This window comes from Dipodomys spectabilis, unplaced genomic scaffold, assembly GCF_019054845.1.
Source record: "Dipodomys spectabilis isolate Male_0828 unplaced genomic scaffold, ASM1905484v1 ptg000141l, whole genome shotgun sequence".
NCBI lineage: Eukaryota > Metazoa > Chordata > Mammalia > Rodentia > Heteromyidae > Dipodomys > Dipodomys spectabilis.
Genome location: NW_024870818.1, coordinates 3,638,191 through 3,644,353, shown reverse-complemented (window position 1 = coordinate 3,644,353; position 6,163 = coordinate 3,638,191).

Below are 6,163 nucleotides of genomic sequence, written 5' to 3'. Positions count from 1 at the left end.
ATAGGCGGGATAAAATGGAACTTTTGGTGAGTGGGGACTTGAGGCACTTAGCTTGTTTTGCAAATTTGAGCGGTTTTAGGCCAGTGAACTCAAAGAATAGTTGACTCAGATGGTGTTTTTGATAGGGAGGTAGTCTTTTTAGGCAGCAGCCAGTCCCCCCCCCCCCACACCCCCACCCTCCCCACCCCTACCCCCACCCCCACCCCAACCTGTGGCCTGACATAGTTCCCTGGCTGCCTACTTCCTCCAGCCTCCTGACACTTGCCTATTGAGATCCAGTCTGGCCTGTACTTTCTCCTCCATTTTCCTAACACTTCCTGGTACAGATAAGATAGCTAATATATTCTTTTACAAATGTTTACTTACTTTACCAAAAGAGAAATGTATACTTTATTTTAAATAGTTAATATCAAGACCTATTTCTCAATTTCCTTTGGTCCCAAACAACCAATATGCTAAAACAGTGTATTTTGGGGTGAGCTTATTCTGAGCTTCATATGCATATACAACAAATTTATATTTCATTCTTCTGTAGGGTAAATAAAAGCTAGTATTTAGTAAGTAACACATTGCTTTTAGTACAACAACATTAAAAATAGTGATTTGTTAAAATTTTTCATATGTATAGTTTGCTTTATCTATGAATTTTTACTTATTCAAAATGCATTTTTGCATCTCAACTACTAAATCTTTAAGGATTAAGACAGATTTAAATGAAAGGCAAGCTTATGTAAATACACCACCTTTGAGTTGAAAATGGGAACAATTTTCTATTCTGCACAAATATCAATGTCCTGTTGAGAAGAAGATTCCTCAAAATGCTGTAGCTAGTGCTTAGAAAATGAAAACTCAGCCAGCACAGAGTGGAGTGGATGACCAGGAAGGCTTTATCTGGAAGGCTTTATTTCCTGGGGGTAAACTGTATCTTTGAACTTAATAGCTTCAGGGTGGGGGTACAATCTACAACTTAGGTAAATGGATTTCAGTGTATTCCTTCAACAGAGACAGTACAATGGAGTGTGGTTACAATTTATTATTATGAATTTAATTGCCCAGGTGTTAGGCCTTTTTCCATTTTATTTTCTGGATCTATTTACTATAATTGTTGAATAGTTAGTGATTATCTTCTGTCTTCATCCCTTAGATGTTGATCACTAATATACTGGAATAATTTCTCATTCAACATACTTGGACTCTACTTGGCTCAATTCCACATATCCTTGACTCACTTTTTGAAGCTTGAGTACTGAAGATCTTTTAAAATATGTTACTCTTGATAGGAAAAAAATAATTTGTTTTAAATTGATTGTAAATTGTATGGTGTTAAGAGAGCCTATTTCATCCCAATCCATGTAAAAATGTAAAATTAAATACAACCACCATCAAATCTTCAAAATCCATTTTCCTTATTCTCTGAATCTCATTTCTTGACTTGCTGCTCCTTTCCCCCTCCCTTATCAGTCAGCTGGTCATTTGGGGAGGAAGAAAAAGCAATAAAGGATAAGTAAGAGTTTTAAGCTTATATCAGTATGCTGGATCATGAGTAACTTGAGTAATACAAGAAAATTACCCAAATAGCTTTTTTTAAAGAGCCCTAACAGGGAATTTCAAATATTAGAATACACATTTTCCTTCACCTCCATCAATCTACGTGGCCTCTACTATAAGAAGTGCTTTAAAAAGTCAGGCACCAGTGGCACACATCAGTAATCCTAGCTACTCAGGAGGCTGAGATCCAAGGATCATAGTTCAAAGCCAGCCCGGGCAGGAAAGTCCATGAGATTCTTACCTCCAATAAACTACTCAGAAAAAGCCAGACATGGTGCTGTGGCTCAAGTGGTAGAGGTCTAGCTTTGAGCAAAAGAAGCTCAGGGACAGAGCCCAAGCCCAGAGTTCAAGCCCTAGGACCAGCAAAAAAAAAAAAGATGTTTTAAAACCTGCCTCTTCTCTGAGTTATTCTCTCTGTGGTCACTTTGCCATCACCTTGGAATGCAGAGAGGACAGGACTTAACATTTAGCAATAACATCTTTAAGGGGACCAAAACTATCCCCAAGGAACAACAGAGTTTCCTTGGGATGGACCACCCAGAAAGCAACAATAATTTGTCAATCCTGACCAGTGATGACAGTAATAAAAATTTCTCTGGAACCCTTCTGCAAATGAAGACGGGACTAATGATCAACCAGGTTTTGAATAGAATGCATACCACTCTCCTCCGGCCTCTAGTTCCCAATCTGTACTCCACAAATGGCTAAAGATACACTACAGTGCTAAGAGTGACTACCAAATAATAAATCTATCCCTGCTCTTCATCATAACTTTTTTCCTTTTTTTTTTTTTTTTTTAATTACCAAAGTATGAACTCGGGAACTTGTGATGGTCAGAATAGCCCTCATCATGGGAATGTCTTAGTGGTCAGAGGTTGTGGCAAGTGGTTTGTTAGTCCATTGTCTAAGAATTAGTCAAGAGGGGCCTATTTGACTATTATCTCACTCCTTATTCTCTAGAGTTTCAGAGATGTTATCACTATTAGCACTTGAGGGGAACAATCTGGTTTCCAAGAGATGATTTACTCCTGCTACAAGGTGTAGCTTCATCGTTAAAGGTGATTGTCCCTATCTTGGGACAGAGATAGACTGGCCTGTAAGGCTCTCTTAGGGATAATTTTGGTTCCCTGTTATAAAGATGTTATTGATCAGTTTTGTCTTTCCCTGGATTTGAGGTTACAAAGTGAACAGCTTAAAACAAAGGACATAGATTTAAAAATGGAGGTTGGCAAGACAAGCTTTTTCCAGCATTTAGTTGATTTGTGGGCCTAAGTATGTAGTCAGTACTTTTTAGCAAAAAGCATTTTTTAGCACCTGTCATATCAATAAGGGATGATAATTTGAGTATTACATTATACTTTTTATATGATGAGTTGAGTCAAGATTGCTTTAATGAATTCCTAAGATTATCAACTTTTAAAGAAAAACAGGTTATTTTGGCTCATATAACAAAACAAATCCAGTCACCTCACGGCTAGGAAGTGAAAAACAGTGTAAAAGACTACATCTTTTGAAGGGGACTTCAAGGGCATTCCCATAATGACTTGAAGACTTCTCATTAGCATCAAGCTAGGGACCGAGGCCTTAACATGTATGACTTCGTAGATATTTAAGATCCAAATGATAGTGAATAATATCAAATATTTTCTTTTCTTTTTTTGGGGGGGGGGGGAATCTGGTCATGGGGTCTGAACTCTGGGCCTGGGCACTGTCCCTCAGCTCTTCAGCTCAAGGCTAGCTTTCTACCACTTGAGCCACAGTGCCACTTCGGCTTTTTTCTTTTTGCTTATGTGGTGCTGAGGAATCGAACCCAGGGCCTCATGCATGCAAGGCAAGCGCTCTACCACTGAGCTACCTTCCCAGGCCTCAAATATTTTCATAGCAAAATGCCTCCTGTCAATTCTTTTTATGCTGTTATAAATACAAAGGACAACAAATCCATACCCCACCCACACAATGTTCTCATATACAACCCCTCACATGAAGAACTATCCTCACTAAAACCAGCCTGTAAAATCTAGAGTGAATGTTCCATTAGGACTGAAGAGATCATGTGGAAATGAAAGAATTAAATCTCCTCTATGCAACTAATGTAACCTAATAAAAATCTGCTAAACAAAAACAAAAAAACCTCTCAGGTATCAACAAAAATGGCCCCCCAAAACAAAAAACTATGTAAACATAATATGCTTACGTGTAAATATCATGTTTATAGTAAATAACCTCAGAAAAATGGAGAAGTAGGCTGGGAAGGTGGCTCAGTGGTAGGGCGCTTGCCTTGCATGCATGAGGCCCTGGGTTCAATTCCTCAGCACCACATAAGCAGGAAAAAAAAGCCGGAAGTGGCGCTGTGGCTCAAGTGGTAGAGTGCCAGCCTTGAACTGAAGAGCTGAGGGACAGAGCCCAGGCCCTGAGTTCAGGCCCCACGACTGGACCCAAAAAAAGAAAGAAAGAAAGAAAGGAAGGAAGGAAGAAAGAAAGGAAGGAAGGAAGGAAGGAAGAAAAGATGGAAAGAAAGATAGAAGGAAAGAAGGAAAGAAGGAAAGAAAAATGGAGAAGTACAAAATGCTAAACAGAATGCAAAATAATTTTCAGTGAAGTTCAGTGAGATAAGCAGAACACAGATAGACAACTTGATGAAATTAAGAAATAATACACAAAGAAAATTAGAAGTTCCACAGAGAAATAGAAATAAAAATCACAAAAAAAGAACCAACCAGAATTTCTAGACTGGGAGAATACAATTAATCCAATAACAATATAATAGCACCAACATCAGACTTGATGGAGGAAAGAAGAGAATTTGTGAATGTCAAGATAATTTGCTGCTATCTAGATAAGAAAAAAAAGATGTGGGCCAGGTGCTGGTGGCCCACACCTGTAATCCTAGCTATTCAGGAGGCTGAGATCTGAGGATCAAGGTTCAAAGCCAGTCCCAGGCTGGAAAGTCCATGAGACTCTTATCTCCAATAAACCACCAGAAAACTGGACGTAGTACTGTGGCTCAAGTTGTAGAGCGCTAGTCTTGAAGCTCAAGAGCTGAGGGACAGCGCCCAGGGTCAGGGTTCAAGCCCCACGATTGACTGAAAAAAAAAAAGAAAAAGAAAAAAGTATGTGAATTTTAGGACAACATGACATGGCTCAATATATGTAATGTAATATAAAGGAGAAAAGGGGAAAGAAAGGAAGAGAACGTTTAAAGAAGCAATGCTGAAAACTTTTCAAATTTGAAGAGAAATATGAATATACTGGTATGGCTCACGGATTCCCATACAGACGTAAGCTGAAAAGGACTTTACCAAGACACATAATAAAATTGTCAAAAATCAAGGAAAAGATTCTGAGAGGAGCAAAGAAAGAAACACATAAGGATTATACGAATTTCAAGACAATCTCCATAAAGCTACCAAAAGACTTATCAGTAGAAATCTTGCAGGCCAGGAGAGAGCGAAATAATATTCAAAATGCTGAATGGAAAAAAGAACCCTGCCAACCCCAAATACTTTAACCAGTAAATTTGTCCTTCAGAAATGAAGAGAGAAAGACTGCCCAGATAACAAAAACTAAGGAAATTCATCAACATAAGACCCTCATTAGAAGAAACCTCATGAGATTTATTTAAGCTGAAATGGAAGGACACCAAGAAACATGAGAGCATGAAATATCAAACTCACTGTCAGGGTCTGGGTGCCTGTGGCTCACAACTACTACTCAGAAAGCTGAGATCTGAGGATCATGGTTTGAAGCCAGCTGGGACAGGAAAGTCCCTGGAACTTTTATCTTCAATTAAGTGGGAAATAGAGTGGTGGCTCAAATGGTAGAGTACTAGCCTTGAGCACAAAAGTGCACAGGCCCTGAGTTCATGACCTAGGACTGGAACACGCATACACACACACACACACACACACACACACACACACACACACACATACATACATACATACATACATACGTACACACATACATACACATATACACACATAAAACACAACAGAATATAGTCAGATTTAGAATACTCTAACGTTGGCATACAAATTCCTTACTAATTATATAACTCTTGCTATATAACTTGCAAATTTACCTCACTAGGCTTCTTAGGAGGAAACAAGGATACAGGGACAATATTAGGGTCTCAGTGGCTGCTGTTGGTGTGAATAAAAAAAGAAGGGTGACAAATTAAGGGAAAAGGTATCCTGAGTTGATGCTTTATTTCTTGTGCTGATCTTAGGCCAGTCTGAGATTTTCCTGGAGGTCCGTCTTGGAATCTTCAATCTATTTTCTTTTTTTTTTTTTTTTTTTGAGTCCTTTTTTTTTTTATTGTGAAAATACTGTACAGAGGGGTTACAATTACATGGGCAAGATAGTGAGTGCATTTCTTTTTTTTTTTTTAATTTTATTTTATTGTAAAGCTACTATACAGAGGGTTACAGTTACATGAGTGAGGTAATGAGTACACTTCCTCTTGAACATTGTTACCCCCTCCATTGTTTTCCCCCTACCATCCCCTCCCTCCCTCCCTTCCCCGAGGTTCTTTTTTTTTTGATTGTGATTAAATGATTACATAATTTCAAAGTCACAAGTTCATTCTAACTTCCCTGGAGCAAATTGTCTACCA